This window comes from Cupressus sempervirens, chromosome 1 (assembly GCF_028749045.1).
Source record: "Cupressus sempervirens isolate cs-2001-9-10 chromosome 1, ASM2874904v1, whole genome shotgun sequence".
NCBI lineage: Eukaryota > Viridiplantae > Streptophyta > Pinopsida > Cupressales > Cupressaceae > Cupressus > Cupressus sempervirens.
Genome location: NC_143118.1, coordinates 482,048,940 through 482,071,566, shown reverse-complemented (window position 1 = coordinate 482,071,566; position 22,627 = coordinate 482,048,940). Strand labels below are relative to the sequence as shown.

At 34.9% G+C, this 22,627-nt stretch overlaps 1 protein-coding gene and 1 long non-coding RNA gene across 3 annotated transcripts in view; one reads left to right on the top strand and one right to left on the bottom strand.

Moving 5' to 3' along the window:
• The window catches only part of AMY2 (alpha-amylase-like 2), a 113,190-nt gene that overhangs the window by 56,308 nt on the left and 34,255 nt on the right, over window positions 1-22,627 (bottom strand). The gene's annotated exons all lie outside the window — the stretch shown is intronic.
• LOC149578365 (uncharacterized) overlaps window positions 1-22,627 on the top strand; it is a 111,642-nt gene that overhangs the window by 55,861 nt on the left and 33,154 nt on the right. The window contains exon 2 of one of the 2 annotated variants that reach the window (XR_016364377.1): window positions 12,865-13,054. This is a non-coding gene — a long non-coding RNA (uncharacterized LOC149578365). Of the gene's footprint in view, window positions 1-5,214; window positions 13,055-22,627 lie in introns of those variants that run through there. The other variant, XR_016364378.1, reaches the window with a different exon arrangement.

The following is a 22,627-nucleotide window of genomic DNA, read 5'->3' as shown; positions in this document are numbered from 1 at the left end:
CTATGCACTTCATCATAGGACTGCCTAGAGCCCAAGGCAGGGACTGCATATATGTGGTTGTGGATTGCCTTACAAAGTTTGCACAGTTCTTTTCGATCACTGCTACATACATTGCTATATAGGTGGTAGAGGTGTTCTTCAAGGAGATATTTAGATTACATGGCTTACCTCGGAGCATTGTGAGTGACAAAGACAGCAAGTTTATGAGTCACTTTTGGTAGGAGCTATTCAAGTTGTGTGCGACAGAGCTCACTCCAAGTACTAGCTACCACCCTCAAACAGATGGTCAGACAGAGATAATGAATAAATGGGTGGAGGGATATCTCAAAAATTATATAGCAAGGAAACAAAAGGCATGGGTAAAGTGGAATTATCTCTATGAGTATTGCTACAATACCACTCATCACGTCTATTCAAATGTCACCCTTTATGGCCCTGTATGGGTATGAGGCATCCAATTTTATGGATCTACTTTTGAGTGATAGTAGAGTGCTCAGTGCAAGTGATTTGTTACAGGAGAGTCAAGACATTGTTAAGACTCTCAAGGATAATATAACCAAGGCACAGAATCAGCAAAGATAGTATGCAGACCAGAAGAAGACTGAGCGGACTTTTGAGGTTGGACATATGTTGTATCTTATATTGCAGCCTTACCATCAATCCACTCTCAAGAAGAGTGGTGCCGAGAAACTTAAGCCATGATACTATGGTACATTCAGGATTATCAGGAAAGTGGAAAAGGTGGCTTATGAGTTAGATTTGTCGGCAGAGAGCAAGGTGCATAGTGTTTTTCATGTGTCACGCCTCAAGAAGGTGCTAGGACATCATATTGTTCCTTCTACAATGATTCCACCCTTGGATGATGAGAGAAAATTGGTATTGGTGCCAAAGGCTATCATTGATTTCAGGGCAAGGAACTTGAGGCGGCGTACTATAAGAAAGTATTTGGTGAAACGGAAGGACCTACTAGTAGAGGATGCAACATGGGAGAATGAGGAGATTTTGCAGCATCCAGACTTGAAGTTGCTTGAGGACAAGCAATTTCAGGGAGGGCGGACTATAATGTCCCCATCTTTTTAGCATCTCAATGGAGTTCTTAGCCTTTACATTCTCTGAAGGCTAAGTGGAGAAATAAGGAGAAATGGCTTAAATTAATTTCTTATAAAGTCATTAAATAAGTTAAAATTAAAAGATGACTATATATTTAATTAATTTAATTTTCTAGAAGCACAATTAATTATTGTATTGCAAAGGAGAAGCTTCTAGAGAGTGCATTTTCTAGAAATACAAATAATTATTGTATTGGAAAGGGGGAAGCTTCTAGAGATAATATTTTATTTACTTTCTAGATGGGTGAAAGAAAAGAATAAATAGAGGTGAGAGCTTCATTGTTAATCATCCGATTATTGTGAATTGCATTTGATATAAAATTGGGAGAAGAAACTAAAGTTTCCGATTTCAGTCAGCCATTGGAGAACGTCAACTCTTCAGTGTTACAACCATTTGAGGTGGTGAAATATCCACTGAATTTGGTATTCAGGAGAGCTTCGATTTAGGAGTTCTATTTGTACTTAAATTGGAGAATACATTTATTGTTGGCTGCTACAATACGCAAAAATGATATCACGCTACAGTACTTATGCTTGATTCATCTCCATTCTTGGACATCACTATTATCAGGTTCCTCTTGCAACTATTAGTAGTTAGCACTGTAATTTTTAGACATATGATTTTGCTGTGATAATTCAGAATCAGATTTTGGCATTACTGTAGTCATTATTGTAAGCCCATTTGTCTTGGCAAACTCATAGAAACATTGTTCATGAGAATGAATTCAATAAATGAGATACATGTTGCATACCATTTGTTTGACGAAATGTCCATCTAATAGCATATATGATCAGCATAATAGTTGTATGTCAATTGTTTGTCAAAATGTCAATTGGCTGTAGGTATGCATTCCATATCTAGTTTCCATGTATAAGCATTGAAAGTACCAAAAGAACTGCACTTGCATATTAGTTCATTGTAAGAGGCATTGTAATATCATTTGTGAACATTCTAAATTTCTTAGCATTGAAAGGCAGCATACAAGTGTTTGACAATAATCCTTGAGCTAAAATCAGTTAGTTTGGGCAAGGGATATTACTATAAATATATAAACAAAGGCAGCAATAAAAATCTAGATAAACTATGTCAACAATAAGTCACGATAAGCATACAAAATCAATTGAAATGTATTGGCTATACAATATCTTTTCATCATCACACTCAAAACGGGATAGAGTGGAATTGCGAAGATGTTAACTGTATTTAGAGGAAGAACAGTTAAAAGAGAAGGAAGAAAGTTATAACGCACCTTAGAAAACAAAAAGGCAGAAATCAATTATATAGAGAGAATTGTATAGTGTGTGAAATGGAGTTGCTGCTATTGTTGACAGATTGTAATGTCGAAGAACACAAGGTTGTTGAGATTTGAGGGGAAAACTAGTTGTTTAACATAGTCAAAATTCAGAATTGTTGACCTCAATGCAATTAAATGGTACATGTTCCAAATGGAATTGGATGTTTGCTGGCTCAATTCTATCACATGAAGAGAAAATAATGTCTTTCTCACATGCCACACACATTTCTACAATAAATTATTAGAGATTATTTTAATGTTCTCAGCAGACAGGCAGATAAATACAAATAAATTAATAAGTGTAATTTACTGTTGAATGTGATAATATGTTTCTTTTATTAATGCCAACAGCCAAACAAATGCAATATCTATACTGCAGTTTCCCAACATTCAAGAACATTCAATAACATGTGAAATAAGGTATTTAAACATGCCTCAACCAATTATGATTTAGTTTTGGATCACCTACCTGATTAGTTTGGAATCTTGTTCTCACCAAAAATTATAAATTGTAAGAACAACTGTGCCAAAAATAACGTAAAAAGATGATTATCATGCACAATCATTTTTTTTAGCTCTTTTATCACAATCGTTCTTACAATTGTTTGGCTCAATTTCCAACTAGTCAATATGTGTTTTGAAAAATTATTCTTGGATTGTGAGTTAAGAAAAAGAGAAATATCAAACTTGAAAAAGATGTACATAAATGCAATTAATTTTTAAACTTCAATTTTATAAACATACAAAGAGAACCATAGAATTATAAGAAACTATCGTGGTTTGTACTATTTGAAAATTATAGGTACAAGTGATAAAGTTATATACATTTGATTTAGAGAGCACAAATAATGGAAATGAACTATTGTCAAAGGTGCAAGCTAAACTACCCCCCCCCCCCCCCCCATGTGGATGGCACTGTTCAGTAGAGAACAGTTATATACATACATGGTTAAGTGCTACCTAACTATGTCCAAGGCGTCTGCACACTGGAAGCAAACCTATCAGGTTGCCTACATACCTGTATACATGGGATCAAGACCCTTGAACTACTCACTCTAATAAATATGTAGTTCTGGTTTCTAATTGTTTTGATGTAGCTGTATTCCTATACCCAGTGGTGAGCTTTACACACCTCACTCACCTAATACAACTCTTCACCATGATACACCCACTCAGGCGAACCAAGCAGTTTCTATAATTACAATCATGTAATACCCTAGTGCAACCTTTGTGTTGTAGTTTACAGTTAATGTAAGGTTAACCTATATACGTCCTCACTCCTTATATAGTTATGTTTAAAAGCTTGTGACAATAATCAGTAGGTCCAAATAGACCAATCAAGTTAATGCTAGATACGAACAACTGATTGTTTGTTTTATTGTACCTAATCTAATGACAATTCTACAGGAATTTGCAATCAACCCAGCTAATCAACAACTACACCAATTGAACTAGGTTATGGCTTGTGACTTAGGACGGGTTGAGTGAGTTTTATTGTTTTATTATTTGGATTCTGGAATATGTATGCAGCTGGAACAATTTTTTTGTTGTGCTAATAATAAGCAACTTAAAAAAGATCTTTTTCTATATATGAAGACTACAAGTTGTGCATTTTGTCATGTATTGCATCTACATTTGCTTTGCCATTTCTTAAGTTATGAGTGTTTCAAGGTTGGGAACCACTTCAACATTCTTTGCATGGTTTAGAGGTAATGTCATTGTGGCAATGAGAATAACTTCAATGAAGTGTTGAGTGTAAGGAGTTACTACCTTGAACATTCGAGAAACATTCAATAGCATGTGAAATAAGGTATTTAAACATGCCTCAACCAACTATGATTTAATTTTGGATCACCTACCTGATTAGTTTGGAATTTTGTTCTCACCAAAAATCATAAAATGTAAGAAAAAATGTGCCAAAAAAAAGGGTAAAAAGATGATTATCGTGCACAATGATTTTTTTTAGCTCTTTTGGCACAATCATTCTTACAATTTTTGGGCTCAATCTCCAACTAGCCAATATGTGTTTTAAAAAATTATTCTTGGATTGTGAGTCAAGAAAAAGAGAAATATCAAACTTGAAAAAGATGTACATAAGCAATTAATTTTATAAACTTACAAAGAGAACCATAGAATTATAAGAAACTTTTGTGGTTATGTACTATTTGAAATTTATAGTTACAAGTGATAAAGTTATATACATATATACATACATACATCTGCATATGCAATTTTATCAACCTTGGAAGATATTGGAAGGCATTTGATTAGAAATATGAAAAAGTTGCAAAAATTGACAAAAAGTTGTCATGCAACACATATTGTTGCTAAGCAACTTCTTTTGCAAATTTGGAAGGTCAACATTCCTTGTTTTGATCGAACAAGTAGGAATGAATATGTAAGGTCAAGAGATATAGCCTATAAATGAATGTTCTTCAACCTAGGGAAGGGTTGGAGTTGATATGTACGGATATCTCATGTGCACCACTATCAACTTGAGTACGAACATAGGAAGACTCAACCATGTTATTGAGTTCATGTGAAATGGATGCTACCTCATGATCAAAACTGTTTTTACAAAAATCAAAATAAATGTCATACCTTGGTTACATGTTTTCAACATATGTAATGGGCTAGGCCATGATTGTAATTTGATCCATTTTGTGATCAACGTGAAGTCTCAGTGGTGTACTATGTGCCTCCTCTTGATCCAAGGTTTTTTTTCTTCTTTAGGGATGATTAACAAATTTCTTCTCTCTGAACAAATTTAGAGAATATTTTAAGAGGAAAAAAAATGGAACTCTCTAACTAAGAAAAAGTATGTCTTTGCAGCTCCTAACCTTGAGGATTACCTCTATTTAGATGTTTGGATTAATGGTTACCAGATCTGGAATAGTATCCATAAAGATAAGAACATGTTAAGCAAGGAAAAAGATGGAATCTTGGTAATGGAAAGAGGATCAAGTTTAGGGATGACAGTTGGGTTATGAATAATCCTATTTTTGAAAATCTTATCTTCTTCCAGCATGCAGGAAAATGCAAGAATTTACTAGGTGTTGAAGTTAGAAACTACTAGAGGAACAATGAATGAATTATACTTAAGGATGTAAATCCTGCTCTTCCTACTATCAACTATAATCCAAATTCCTATTTTACTAGACCGAGTCTTAACGATAATATGTTCTGCAATCACAATTTTGATGGAAGGTTGGTCAAGGATCAGTCAAAGTTGGTCAAAGGCCCTAAGGGGTATCATGCAAGGTCACAAATGAATTAAACATATAAATTGTAAGCCTGTTGGACCTATATATGGTGTCAAATAGCCATGAGTTAGCAAAAGAGGCAAATTGTCAAAAATGTGTTGTCAAAAAAATGTTGTTAACATTTTTTGCAAAATGACAGTTTTGTAGAAGATGGAAGGTCAACCATCTTGGACGAACTCTTTGGGGATTTGAAAGGTCTTCTATTACATAAGCAATGAATCTCATGAAGAAAATAGAGAATGAGATATAGAGAAGAAAGGTGAAGGGTATGGTGTGTGTGTGGTTTTGTATAATAAAAGTCAATTTTTTTTTTTGAAAATCTACTTGTGTGTGTGGTTTTGTATAATAAAAGTCAATTTTCTTCTTTTTTGAAAATCTACTTGTGTACTGGTATTTAACTGCAGTCATAATATCTTCTCCCTTATCTCATGGTTGTGATGATTCTTAAGTTTCATAAATAGGGAAATGGAGGCTAGAACTAATTCTGATGTTGAATGGATACCTAGTATCAATGGGGTTACTACCAAGGTCGATCTCAATACTCACTGCATAAACAGTTAATGCTGCACACTTTCAAATAAAAGTGCCACAGTGGCTGCATGCTTTCTTTGTGTAGAGATTAGGGAAGGTTTAAAGGTTTTTGTTGCTGTGTGAAATTTCCCTCTCATGGGTCTACACCATATCCCTGATTCCTATAAGGAATGGACCAAGAATTAATGAGTATCTGCTGTTGCATGCAAAATACAGTGAATCGGCATCCAAGAAATGTGACAGAGGCTTGAGTATAATCTGCATGGTGTTTGAAGGGTTGAAGTCATTCATGGGATGCTGAAGAACCCTTTGGAAGAGTAGAATAGGCGAGATACTAGAGTTTGGAAGACAGTTACTATATTTTTGTTATGTATCTTTGCAAATGAGAAAAGTGCAAGTATATGGAGTCAATGATACAAAGACTGAGATATATGATAGCAGCGATATTTTATATTTTTGTTCAGATTGTACGATTGTTTGAAAAGGATATGAGTTGACATGTTAAAATATTTGATAATGTAAAATCAAATTTTGGTTGTTCATTATTATTTCATATATGTTAGTCAATTGTTTTACTCGAATTTCATATGACATGTCAGTTAATCGTTATGCTTGAAATTGAAAATGAATATTATGGGATTATGTTTTATTTTGAAATTCATTTGATATTTTGAAATCATGGAAGTATGTTATTACTCCAGAACATTTCCTTTTTGTAGGAGTGCAATGACGGGGGGGGAATATCACCAAAATGGGAGTTAGGAATGGGGCACCAAATCCACTCACAAACCATTGGGTATGGAATCTAAACTACGTTGACTAAGGATAGACGACTTGGCAAGCAAGAGTAAACCTTGGACTACCATGAACTAACCAGTTATCATACATTATTAATTAAAAAACCACTAAGCATTAACAAAACTTGTTACCTTTATAATTTGAGAACCTTCAGTTGTGTAAAGCATGTTTTAATATAATGACAACATGATACCTATATATACTCATATGTGTACATACATATATATGTATATGTGTGTAAATCAATTAAGATGTATATGCCTATTTTGAATGTATACATAAAATACTTATGTTTAGGATTTACGCATATATGGATGTATGTGTACATACACACATGAGTATAGGTAAGTACAACAATGTCTTTATATTAAAACATTATGAGGGTGAAGCTATTATTATTTTTTCACTTTGGCTATGGATTAATATTATTTCATGCGTGGCCACCTTTCATTTTATTCCATCGAATCTTATAAATGTTAAATGGTTCCTTATAATTTATTATATTTTTGAGCCAATGGCTTTGTTGAACACCTTGCCACCTCAGACTTCTTGCATAACTGAGCATGCATTTGGTGAGTCTTTACATTCTACACTCACCTCTCACGATGGGTTATAATTACTTCTCCCATTTCAGTCTGCAGTTCAATTTCTTCACTTTGCTTCTTGTCGTGAATCATCCACTCTTCCATAGCTTATGTTCTTATTCCAAAGCGAGTGTGTATTCAATTCCATCGATTGCTCTAAGTGAACCGGCTTATTGGCTAGACTACCAATGTCCATCTATAGGATTAACATGTTAGTTTTAGTGATCACTGATAGATAAAACTATTACTGCAAATATAGACAATAATTGAGATCCTTACTTGAACAATGGCAGAACCAAAGATGCAGAGTTTGTTCTCTCAATGGTGATTGTTGAGCCTTTAACTTTGGTGCTGCGGATTGCTGAAGATATACTATCTTTACAATGGAGATTGCTGAGAGAATATGTTAATTGTCTTCCAATGAATAATGTTGATAGTTGTCCTGCAAAGTGAGTGTGCAAATCATTGGGTCTGTAATGCCTTAGATTGATTATCTTTCCCATCGATCTGCACTTATATTTATACATGTGAAAGGTCATGCCCCCGTAGAGTCACGACTCTACGTGGCCTTTGGCCACATAGGGTCATGCCTCTACGAAGGCATAACTAACCAACTATTAGTTAAGATAAACAACAAATTATGTGATCGGCAAAACCCCCGATAACATTATAATGTCTGCCGATAATATACACATTACAATTTCTGTCGATAATATACATATTACAATGTTTGTCGATAATCATCCAAATGTATGTTATGACAATCATCCAAACATATATATATACACGTCTGATGAACAAAATTCACATAACATAGTTTTATCATTACTTCTATTGATGCTATACATCAACAGAAGACTTGTGATTATTCTTGCACGAGATTGCCGACCATATTCAGCCTTAATTGATTATATACAGTGCTCAAGTCGAGCTTTACAATTTTCAGGTCATGATTTATACTCTGTTTATCTTTGTATTTTTCAGAATTCAGAAAACAGATTTATCTGATTGGCCTATCAAAAGAAGGCATCAATATCTTTCTTTAATCCAAAGTTTGGAATGATTCACAGCCTATGTATATATATTCTTTTCCTTTTCTCTTGTATCGATATAAGAATGTACCATCATGTTGATGGAAAGGATATGTCCATGAAGACACTTTCAAGTATGATTGTGCATTTTTAATTAATCTCTGTCAAAGAGTGCCAGTTCATACAAAGTATTGTCAATATACCTCTAAGATGAGTGCAGTGCATGTATGATGTTGGAACAATCTGAAAAGAATTATATGTTTCATCTTTAATGCCATAGGCCAAATTGGGCATAATGACATGGCAATGTTTATATTCAATAACCAATTTTCACTTATGGAAACACCCAAGAATTCATCAATGAGGACCAGCATGGTCGAGATTGTAGTGCCTCCCGCATTTGCATTCCGTACCATGGCCTATCTTGATTCGAGAGATACTTTATGATATTCATGTTTATGTGCACTTGAGATGCTTCAATGATTTGACATTATTTTGATTGCCAATTGTTGGTTCCCAAAACCGCAAATTGGAAATCCAAGAGCCTGCCACTTCTCCGATAGGACTTCTCAATCAGTTCTGGCCAACGAACAAGAATACATCTTGATTCCCCTGTACTTCAAGCTCTGCTACACCCAAGCGGGTAGACCTTCACCTTAAACGTTGATTGCTCGATTCAAGGCTTTTCTATAGCGAACTTAAACTTCTGGAGTTCTTCGATTGGCAAGGTTCTTGAACTCGATGAAATTGAAATTGGATGCTAAATATTTGATAATTGAATGTTTTGTATAAATTTTATTAATAATGTATTTTATGCTTGTAGAAGGAATATATAGATTTTTTGACTTCAAATAAAAGACTAGTGCCTTTGCTCATCCGGGCGATAGAGTCAACCTTAGTGAACTTTTACATACAACTTCATAATGTTCAATGCACTTATACTGCTAATAATTTTTATAATCCAAATGTGACAGACCAATTATAATGCAATATTGAATTAGTCCAAAGTGAATTGTAACTCCGCTGAGGAGACAAACTGGATAGAGGTACGGAAACAATTTAATATTTCACAACACCTATGATGATCAAATCTAAAATGCTAATTGACCATGTCCACTTATCTGATATCAAAATCATATACAAAATTTTAAAATATAATTACGAAGGACGATTTGCCTATAGTTTAAATCTCCACGCCATTTAAAAATAAACAAAAGACTTTATTTTATTTTAAAAATAAAATAATGCACTTTATATTTCAAAATCATAATAGACCCTTTATTCCTCCATACAATAATAAAATAAAAATACTTTTCCCCTCAGAGAATATAAATGTTCGGATGATACCATGATGTCTTGTTGGCTCAATGTTCTTATTATTATTTATATCTCTTCCTTCCTAAAGTCGTGCCTTTTTGAATAAAAGGTCATATCTTTTCTATATTTTTATCTTAAAAGGAACGTGACCTTATGAAATTAAAAATCATATCCCTAAAAATAAATCGCACCTCCTTTGAATTACTAGTCACGCCTTGTCAAGAATAAATTTTGGTGCCTTCAATAGTTTGAATGATTTTAGCATTTTAATTCTTTCCTTCAAAAATAATCCCCTGAATTTAAGTCACAAAACCTTGATGCCGATGGCTTCCATTATAATTTCTCTTCCATCGCATAAACTTCCATTACTTTGTACGTGATGAATATCACTCCCTGTGTGTTATACGGCTCTAGATGTGGGCGGCTTCAATTTTGGAGTTCGATTTTTCTTTTACATATATTTCAATGACCATTAACGGCAACGAAAGGTCCAAACCTTATAACTCCGGCCAATGGAAGTATTTGGGTTGCCACTGTGATCCGTATTTTCTACGTGAACATCTTATATTGACCTTTCATGTTTACCTTTGCTTCAATGTATTTTGTAGTCGAATCTTCACTTTTGGCGATGATGTCTGAGAATAAACTATTTCTATCTGTAGCTTCCATTCATATGCACTTACTGGAACGTGACTAAATTTTCTTGGCATGGAATACATTCATATTTCTTAACTCCACGGCTCAGGCCTTCACGTTGCCTCTATTATTTCTTCCCCAGCCTGAAAGTCGTCTCTGTGCAGAACTACACATATTTATCAATATCTTTATGCAGTTCATTTTATCAATCTTCATCATTGACTATGTGGCGTCTTTCTGTGATTTGGAACGAACGATGAAAGATGGTCCTTGATGGAGGCACTAAAAAAACCAGAGTAATTAAGCTCACAGGAGACATGCAGTCTAGCATATGAGCCACTAGCACTCAATTTGCATCCAGTTACCAACCCACAGGCAAGTGTAAAAATTCCACTTGTATTACCAACAGCAACCAGGCCTTGCATCTTCTGAACCGAGGAAAGAAACTCTAACACTTATCCCTGTCAACCTATGTGTCTTTCAGAATTTAGAAGCTAATATTTAGTCACTGTTGTGGCACGTAACTTCATCCGACCCAGATAAGATTAGGATTCTTCCAATCTTATCCGCGTTTTCAAACATCCATACATGTTACAGCAGCTGGAATTTATTGGGCATCTTGAAGAACCCCACAATTTTATAGGCAATTGATAAGCATTCCCAAGCTAGCAAAGTATTTGAATCAATCCCATATCTGAATTCCTCTATACTTGATAAACAAATAGTTCCCGAACCCCAGATCCTCCAAAAGATTCTTGCTTAGTAACGAATTGTATTTTCTCTGTCCTAGTCCAGTATAGAGGCCTGACACGTGACTTCAATGGTAAGTGGCCATGATCTAAATCTCTCGCATCAAGAATTATCTATGCTCAATATGCTTTAGGTTTTGCTTCTGATAGTTATTCCATGTATCAATTGGTAAGCCTCCTCATTGTACATACACATCCTTCTATTTGCAAGCTTCTAATCATTTGAACTGGTATGCAGCTTCATATCTTCACACAAGTTTGTTCATATGTGTTACTTTTTCTTCCAAAATTTGTTTCAATAACAATTCTCCTACTTGATTGCAATCGTGCATTGGAGCTTTCATAATCATAGCTAAAATATTTTGTAGTTTTCTTCAAAAGATGTAAGAGATAAATGATAGTAGATATCTTCCTTTGATCTTCCTCAACTTGAGCTCTATCAAGAAGCTTCTTTAAGGCTCTTCTTTCTTTCAACCTTTGGAGACACTATATCCAACCTATCAGCTGCTTAATTGAAAACCTCCGGTTTTGAAAAATTGCTACAACTGCTAGAGCTCTGTTATAGTAAAGTAATAATAGCATCCCCAACTTCCCTCAATTGTTTTGTGGTTAGAATATTTTAATATGACTAATCATAATGCTAACAACTTTCATTTGCAATCCAACTTATGTTGCTAATGAGAATATTTGGCAATTTTATCTCCAAAATTACTTCAAGAATGGAGGCCCAAAATTTTGCAAAATTTTGGGTTCCATCACCAGTATCATAGTTGATAGATGTTAGATGCTACACTGTCTAGTTTGATCATATCTACATGATGATGCTAGTGATGTGACATGATGCCTTATGATGATATTTGGTTTTTTTGTATTCGGATATAAGCTTTGTTTATGGATATATGATGGACTTTATCGGCTTATGGTTGTTGTGTTTGTTCTACAAATATTTATATCATTCTTGCAGTAAACTTTTGTTATGGTGCAAATGGATGACTTAAATAGGTTATGTTAATGAAATTAATTAAATGATTATTACGCAATTTCGCGCACTGTTGCTTCGGCTATTTTATTATTGTGCATCTACGCTTGATCGTGTTGTTTATTGTGCAGGACTTATATCCTCGGCAATGGCACGTGGAGTTAGTGATTTGGTCTTTCATACCTAGCCAATGTTGCCCCTGTATGGGAGACGTATCTTGTTTAATTAAAATAATAAACCCTTTGGTTAATTGGCAAATCTTAATTCACTATGCATTTGTGATTAGACCCATGAACGTGTCTGTGCATTTAGGAATCAGCAGTGGTCACAAAAGTTATTATTATAGTACGATTTAATTATTTGAAGGGAATTTTATATTTGGTTTAAAGTTATTTTATATTACTGACAAATTTGTCGTAGTTGAATTTCATTTAAGTGGAATTATCTGATTTTATCTGGGTTAAAAAAAGGTTTAATTTATTTATGTTATTTCTTTTTACTTACATGTCACTTTTTTTAAAGTGCATATATGGCCCAAAAATGAAATAATACTTCACTTCTCACTTTTGCAGCAAAATCCTCCGAGCCCTTTGTGAGAATTTTAGAGATTTGTTCGTTGTAAGAGCTATGCTTGTGGGATTGACACAAGAGTAGGCTCGTTGGATTCGGAGCGGACAACTCCTCCTATGCCGAGTGTTTCAACACTGTTGGCGTCTCCGTTATTTGTGGCGCCTACTCTCATTTTAGCTATGTGGTAGTGAGGTACGGCCTTCATGTTTTAATAGTTTTGGCTCGTTTTTGTTTCCATTTTCAATTGCTTTATAGTTGGAGGATGTGAACTAGTGTTCCCCTCCGTTTTCATAAGTTAATTTGGCTTGGTTAGGTAGGAATGAGTAATTAGGGCTTTTTGTGTGTTTTAATTAGAAGTTCGTATTGTTATGCTGGTCGTATTTGCCTACAAACTTGGAAATTGAGTTTTATTGTATTTTTGGATGTTTTTCCCCATTTGAAAAAAGGGTTTTAATTTCGTCGATTTTCAACAACTTTTGTGTTTGAGCAATTTTTACATCGCCTCATTTTGCATCGTCAGCTTTCTCACGTATTTCTTGGCATTTGATTTTGGTCATGGATTCGGAATGGATGCTAGGTTCCAATCTAATTATGGTTTCACTTTGTTTGTGTTGTGTGGATATTTTGCAACCGACAGTTTTGAGTAAACTCCAGTAACAAAATAGGATGACCAACCATAGTGTGTGAAGTAGAGTCTCTCCTACCTTAAAGGGAAGGCTCCTCCTTCTCACCATTTCTTGGATCAACTCAAAGTAAGCAAGAAATTGAGAGATTTTGTAAAAGGGTGTTATCAATATTCTTTCCTCTTCACTTTCAAGAAAGAATCCACTTACCCGTGGACCGAGTAATGGGCAAGATGAAATCTCTAACTACACTTCTATTTAATAGTTGGAAACGGTGATACGATAAACCAACACCAACTCAAAGGCTAGCTGAAAGTGTACCGATTTGGCTCTAAGTCCGGTCATAATTCTATATGAATAAACTTTACTATTGGAGCACAAAGACTTCCAAAAGTAAAGGATTTTTACTATTTTGTGAATCAAGAAAAAGATATAAGCTATAGATAAAGCTTCTAGTCTATATATCTCTACAACCGCTCCCAGTCAAAGCTTTGGATCTGATTGCTTTCTAACTCTTTTTAAACTAAATTATCAAGAATGCAAAACATGTGAATCAAAGACAACAAATGCAAATCATAGTCAAAGCTTCTAACTTGCACAAGTAACAATCTCACTCAATCAAAGTTAAGTCTGAATTGATTCTTTGTATTCACGTTTCTTTCAAAATGGCGCTATACAATCAAAGTTATGCTTGCACAATTTCTCCTGAGCTCTCTTGCATACAATAAAAGATAGATTTTACATTAAGAGAACACTCATTTATATAGGCCAAGGAGTGGAGAAAAAGATGCAGGAAAAAGTGGGAGCAACTCAACCAACTTTGACCGAGTCTAACTGAAAAAGAAATTATTCGATTATATGTTATTACACATGCAACTCATATTACATGTAATTACATAATTTCATGCAATACATCCTCTTTAATTTACAAACATAAAAACAAAATAAAAATCTTAAAGATCATTCTTTTGTGCTTTGAATTTGACGATAACATCACACACTGTAGGAAGATCAAAAATCTTCATTGTCTTTGATATGGCTTCCATTCTAACTACATTGTCATATGCTGATTTCACAATCTTGGAATTTGTCGCCAGTGACCCTTGCAAGTGCTTTGCCAAAGATTTATACAAGCCAAATTTATTCATTGTATAAGAACCAAAATCTTCAAAATCTAAATCAGCATTGATCCTGATTGTATATTCTGAAGTTATCTTTTCAACTACAACCAAATTACCATGTTCATCAAGAATTTGGCATCCCATTTGTTCTAAGTCACACGTGATCCCAACTTCTATTGCCTGGCAATTTTCTAAACTGGCCTACAACTTCGTTACAAGCTTTCTTAGTGTCTCTTCCTTGTAACCCATGAGCCCTTGACATCTGTAGAACATTTCACAAGATAGAAGAACATCACACGTAACCATGGCATCTAGATCAGATTTAGCAATCTCATCCCAATCATTCAAAATCTCTTTCAAAGTATTAGCCTCCTAAGAAAAAGATGCAGACCAATCATGTATCCTTTCTTCAACATTTTTGATATGTCCAAGAACTCTGGTCATTTCTGCAATGGCTTGTACTCCTTCAGAATGACTTCTCCCATCCAAGACTTCACAGCTTCTACTATCCTTCTCTCCTTAGATGTTTGAAATATAATAACTACATGTTGTGAGGATTGTTGTTGAATAACCTCATTTAAACAAGCAACCTCCTGCTTGAGCTGATTTTTCTTTTCCCATAATTCATGATTGCTCTTTGACACACATTAGTAAGAGCATCTTGAGCATCTTGTAAGAAACCCATTCGTGACTGCTTTCCAACTTCTACCTTGGTGAATTTGTAAGCAGAACGAGTAAGTTCTTTAGAATCAACTAAGATCCTTGAAACAATCTTATCTTTCAAAGATTTGGACTTAGTTTTCTTAATAGGAAGGTCATCTAGGGGTACGACAACCTTTCTTCTCTTCATTGTAATCCTGCTCAACCATGCAGGCAAACTAAAATTTTCATCTATGGAAGCAGGTCCAGTGGAGACCATTGGCATTGATCTTGATTGTTTCTTCGTTGTGACTGAGCAAGATTCAATTTGCATAGCTGAATTCATAGGTGCATGATAGGAGGTTTATGTCATGAACAACTCAAAACCAGTCAAGTATATATCAAGTTGAGAAAATTGACCTTCTGTAAGAGTTGGAAAATCCTCGAACACATTCCTTAAATGTTCACATCATTTAGATGTTAAAATGGAAGGCAATGCTAAAGATATAGGAAGAGCCAACGTATTGACTTCTAAGGTCGGGATGGAAGGTCTGAAAACAATGGAAAATGAATCCACATCATCATCTATCGTACCCAGAAAAGGTGCTTCCTACATGGATGGCTCATGAGTTTGTGCAGGTTTTGGAGGAGATATGATCATGACTTCTCCTTCTTCCTCCTCATCTTCTTCATCAAGTTCCTCCTCAAATTCTTCTTCTAACTCATGAACTTGTTCAGGGGTTTGAGATGATTTAAATCTCTTTCTGCCTTTTAATTTGAATTTGAGGAATTTCTTTATATCAGAAGAAGATGCTCCATCTTTACTGCCAACTTCTAATTGCGACTTCCTTCCAAGAGGACCAAAACTTCCACAATCTAAACCCAACTTTGGATTGACCCTTTTAAGACCTTCGATTTTCAACCACTTGGTGGTGTTTGCCACAATGGATTGAAATCTATTAAGGATAGATGTACCTTTCTTTTGTTGCCATTAAATAGGGAAAGGGCATCGTTTATCAAAACCAACGTAATGATATTTTGGATCAAGAATATTAACATCGTCTTCAACTTGAAAATCAGATGGGATCTCAAGCATATTAAGATCAATGATCTACTGCAAAGTCAACCTGCAATAGTCCATTTTCATTATATCCAACTCCGTCTACATGTTAATCCAAATATCTTCTATACAATGGACATGAGTAAATGCTCTCTTGATTTTTGAATTCATCTCTTTGTAATCAAAATCAAATCTGACATTTAACTTCTTCAATGTAACCAACTGAAGTTTTGCTTCCATGGCCTTTGCTTCATGTACAGAATTAATCATGTAATGACCAAACACCAAGGGCTTGACAAAAGAAATACCAAAACCTAGTCTATGCAAAGCATGTTGATCAGATTGTACCTCCATTAGTTGTCTACCGGTTCCATTGAAACAATCCTGTCGGTAGCATACCTAGGTAAGTTATATGGTTCTCCTTTGAAATACCCAATTCTTAAATAAGTAAAAGTTGGAAACTAGATAAAGATGCAACCATATTGATTAACCTTGTCCCAAGCCCCATCTGACACCCTTTTGACAGACACCTACCTATCAAACAAGCACCGAAAATATCCAAAGAAAGCATCTTGAACTCTTCTGTAATGGTATTTACTATTAGTCAGAGTAATCTGATCATAACACTCCTTAGCTAGAATTTGAAGGCGATCTCCTTTGAAATTGAAAGCCCAGAAAAAGATCCCATAGCAGCAGCGATATAGATGATAGGAATTCATGGAAAACAGTGCCGACATTCCTATATTGAGCAACTACTCATAAATCTGATTAGTTCTCCCCAAAAGATATGTTCCTTATTATCAATGATTTGGAAAATGAACTTATACATCCATGGTTCAAAATCATTAGAATCTTTGAGACCACATATCCTGTTGAAAAGGATAATTAGGTCTTTGTGTTCCCGCTTGAAACTAGATCTGTGAATGGTTTTTGGCCAACTTGAGAAATTGTTTCTCTTGGAATCCAACCAATATAGATTAACCTACTTCTAATAATTTCCCTTATTCACATTCCATATCTCCAAAGATGTTTCTTTGGTCAAATCTACACACTCTGCACTCTATGACACTTTGAAAATCTGCTCAATTACCTCAGGATCAAGGTTTATAATTTCATTACCATCAACATCCTTGATGGTTTTTGACTTCGGACTAAAACGTTTGCACATCCAAGAACAAATTCTAGTCCTAGGGCAGCCATAGGAAAAGAAGAAACCAAATGAATATAACTCCTTTTGCTACATTTCATTTCATGACTAGTAGGAGTTTCTATCTGTCGCAAAAAATCGGTCATATCTATATGCTCGATCTTTGTATTTGACACACTATCAAGAATAGATAAACTCTTTCTCATACTAATATTTCATTTTGCCTTTCGATCTTGTAGATGAGGGTATCCTTTGTGCTTGTGCTGCAACATGAAAATTTCAAAATGTGAACACATCATCACAGGATATTGCTTCCATAAAAGCATTGATTCTTGATCAACAACAAAGCTTCGGAGAATGGATTAGATACTTCAAAGATCTAATGTGATGATCTTGAAAAGAGACAAGATGCATAGGTGAAGGCTGGAGTACAGCTTGGGAGGATGAAAATATGGGATGGAAGTAAGCGTTTATGAATATGCTTTAAGACATGAAAGTGGAGTGCATGTGAATCCGTGCAAATGAAAACTTTTGACTTTTAAAAGGTGACTTTGAGTCAAAAATGGGATTTCAAAATGTCATTGCACGAAAAGTGAATTACATGTATATGTGACATGCAATTAGGAATGAAAAGTGAGATTGCATGCAAATGCGGATGAAAAGTGAGTTTACATTTAATTGGACGCAAAATATGAGATGCAATGTGTTGTGACATGAAATGGGAAATTACATGCAATTGCTTATGTAATGTAATGGCGGATACGAAATGAAATGATGCAATGTGCCTTTGCATGTAATGATGGAGGTGGAATGAAAAGATGCACTTGCATTCATTGATGGAAGATGGAGTCAAATGAAATGTGATCAAGTTCTTGGGAAAGAACTTGCAACTTCTTCCATATGAAGAAAAACAAGAAAGCAAGCAAGCAAACACAAAAACAAACACAAAAGAAACATGTACCTTCAAACATGTCAACAAGCAAGATACCTCAACACCCAAACTCGAATTTAGAATTTGGGAAAAAACCAAAAGTATGAAATGAGACTTTTCATCATTTTTAAAGAGAAAATGCACTTTTTATGGCATCAATATCAACAAATGTGAAGCATCGAGCTAAAAGATGCATCAAATCAGCAATATAAGCATGAATTGATAAGCAAAAAGGAAAATGTCCACTTACTTGAAGATTAAAATGCTAAAAACAAAGGGAATGAAGTTCCAACTTTGACAATTTCTCAAACAAACTTGGACCTCTTCAAACCTTCAATGACAAATAACCAATAAGCAGCAAATGAGGCATTTTTCATGTCCAATCCCAAAAACGTCATCAACACAGTTCAACACATATAGCATTTTTGGTAAAACACGCATCCTAAACCCGTTTTTGATAAAAACGTGGTTTCCCAAGGGCATCACATGCAGCGTTTTTGTCGTTGGAATGCAAAAAAGTAGCCCTTAATGCATCTATTACACCATAGAAAGACAAAACGGCCCTCCTTGGAGCCAAAACATGGACTCAAATGCCCAAATATGGGCATTTTTGGTAAAAAAAGGTGACTCCCCAAGCTTAAAATGAAACGTTTTTGGGCGAGAAAAATCAACGCCTAAAGCATGAGGATGCTTGGATTTGCAAAGACATCCTTAGAGGATATGATTTCAAGACATTTCATAAACAAATTTGGGCAAGATCACTAAAAATGTGTTCTTGGAGGCCATAAACATGGACGTTTTGCCCTTGAAATGCAAAAACGGGTCCTCAAGATGCATTTGCATGTGCTTTATAGGCAGATCGCACCTTTTTTGTGCAAAGACATGTTTTAAAAATGGCATCAAAAGCAAAACGCATCTTTTTAGTGCTATTGCATGTTTTAGAATTTTCAAAATTGAACTCCATAAGGCAAAACACACCTTTTTTTATGTCATGACATGTTTTTAAAATGACATCAAAGGCAAAACACACCTTTTTGGCGCAGTGACATATTTGCAAATGGAGGCATAAGCAAAACGCACCTTTTAGGTGTATATGCATGTTTTGAAAATATGCTATTAAAAAAAAAAATGCACCTTTTAGGTGCATATATACATGTTTTCTAATTACACAAAAATGGGTCTTATGGGCAAAAATGCACCTTTTGGGTGCCTTTGCACATTTTAAAACATATGCAATTACATGTTATTGGTGTTGTAACATAACATTTCCATTCAAAATCGCACCTTTTAGGTGCAATGACATATTTTGAATTAAAATGTGCTTGTAGACATGTTTGCACAACTTAAGTGATGAATTAAGCACATGTCAATTTAATTCTTGAATAAATATTACTCAAATGGAGCATATAAATAATACTTACACTATATAGTTAATATAGTATATACAAATATTATTTTAAAAGTAATATTTACTAGAGCATTTGATTTAAAACTCAAAAATTAAATCAAACTATATAGTTAATAGTCACTTAGGTGAAAAATCAAAAAGCAACTCAATTTAAAAATATAACATAAAGTGCACTATAGTTATTTTTAAGTAAAAAATTGACATGATAAAGTAACTTAAAACATAACATAAAATAAATTCATGTTATATTTTCTAAAAAGCGAATCTCAACTTAAAAATATAACATGATATTTTTAATTCATCCACTTGCACTTAAAAGGTCCACTTTTTGGGCACTAAAACGATCATATCTTTTGATTGTGAACTCCGATTAAGCCCTAAGATAGATCAAATCGAAAGAAAAACCGAAAGCAATGACTTCAGTAAAACCAAATGACTAAAAGCCAACAAACACACTCTCAAAAACAAGAAAAAGGATATCAAAGACTTCAAAAATCAAGCATAGGCTCGAAAAATAGAAAAACTAAAGACTTGACAAAAGCCTCCAGTAAAAGATTCATTATATCAATTGAAATCGATTGGTTGATCAATACTATCCAATAAAATAATGAACTAAACTCAAAGAAATGCGAAACTAAGTTGAAAAGTACCTACATTTTGTGATGACAAAATGCAAGACAACAATTTGCATTAGGATTCGTGTTGAATCCATACTCCTGACATTATGTATAGTTGAGAGTGTTTTACACTTGGTATTCTCTTGTTTCATTTGTTATTTTTCTCATATCCAACCCTTGCATTGGTATTATGTGATTGCATTTGTGAAGTTGGTTGTGCCCACACACGAACACATTGGCATGCGTATGATGAGATCTTGCAAAACCTGAACTCCCAAATATAAGCCAGTTGAGGGATTGTTCATTTGGCGGCTGGGTTGGGAACTTGCACTGCTTTTGGGCACTCATTGTGTGATGAGCATGGGTATGTAGAGTAGGCGTTGGAGTGGCTTCTCCCGTGTACCCCGGTGTATATTCCGATAAGGTAGTGTGCAGAAGTCCTAACAAGTGATAACTAAATTTATAAATGGGTAATAAAATTTAATGATAAGATAAGAGAGCACCTGTGCGATTAATCTGAGGTTGTGTACCTGTGCGGTCAATCCGAGGGCATGGTGCAATGGTTTCCTGAGGGACTCATTCCACATCGGTGTGATGGTTTCCTATGGGATTCCTTCCGCACCACAAATAGCTTGGGCTTTTCGATGCCAAGTGACTTACACTCCACTTGAGTCCCTACATAGTTATCCTATAGTGAATCTAAATAGTGACTTGATGTACTGCATTGTCTTCATAAGCATAAAGATGTTGGTATCATACTTGATCGGCGTGTGTTAGCCGTGGGTGTTTGTCTCATGTGATTGTGGTCGGGTCATTATCTCTGAGAGCACGAAGGTAGTGGGCTTATGGGTACCACGTGGTTGGGATGCGTAGCTACCTATACCACTACTAGGGACTAGTGTACAGAGATGGTCTACTTCTTGTTTGAGGCTGATGTTGGATGTTCACTTGGTACTTCGATGTATCTAGAGTATGTTTCCCTATGATTTACACTTTACCTTGAATACATTTGATATCATGTTTAGATAATGTTTAGTATGTCGACGCATTCCTTTATCATGATATATCATATTGCTTAGTTGAGACTTCTTACCACTACTTTGGATTAGTGATGCTATTGGTATATTAGCATGTTAAAAGTTTCACGTTTCATGTGATGTTATTGGATGGCTTATTGGTAAGAAATATCTCACAAGACAACTCGAACAATCTTGTTGGCAAATTGAGATTCATGCTTGAGGGTATGGTTAGGATCCTTGAGATCTCATGATGTCATTATGGTCAAGTGGAAACGAGCACAGTTGAATTGAGTTGGTTATATCACACGTGTGTTCTTTCCTTTTCACAACAACGTTGTTTATGCTCATTTCGTAGATTGATGATGTTGATTAGATGGATGTATGTTATTGCAATGTGTATTTTAGCTTTATTCAAGTTCTTAGATTTACTTTTATGCTCTTGAGTGATCATACCTCGAGTTACGTGGATTCATTACTCCCCAGTGTGGAGGTTTCGTGTTTTTATGCATTTCTTCTTGCTTTGGTTTTGTGTTGTTGGTTTTCTATCACCTGGGAAGGGCATTTTCTCGCGCAACTAAACAAAGTCTCACACGAGTATGTACTTACTAGCATGGCAGAGCAAAGTCTCACGCGAGCCTGGTGGGGCAACTTGCTTGGTTCGTGGGGAAAGCTCATGCAACAATAACAATGTTTTCTCGCACAACTAACAGAGGGTGTTTACACTTATCTTCCGAAGATCTGAATGTTGGTTTTGAATACCCTTTCAAGTTCTGCATCTTCTTGGATCAAATTAGATCAGTTACAAGGTGTATAAAATATATCATTTAAGTATAAGATTCTTATACTTAAGATATCTTTTATACATGCAAAGATTCATTTGAGATAGCTTCCAGCCCTCTAGGAGTTAAGATAAGTATTCTAGAATATTTTAGGGCTTCAGGATTTCAAACCTAGTCAAATTTTAGGGCTTCAGGATTTCAAACTTAGCCAAATTTCAAGGTTCAGCATTTGTCTTTCAGCATGGTGTCCAGTAGATGAGTGATGTAACCTCGAGCCTTTGTCTTGTGCATGAATATTTGAGGGTCTTTGCTTACTATTCTTGATTATGTTATGGTTAGTTGGTAATGGACATTTATGTTTAACATTGCTAGACACTTTTACTTTGGGTTCAAAATGAACATCTCCTTTGCGTTTCCTCAT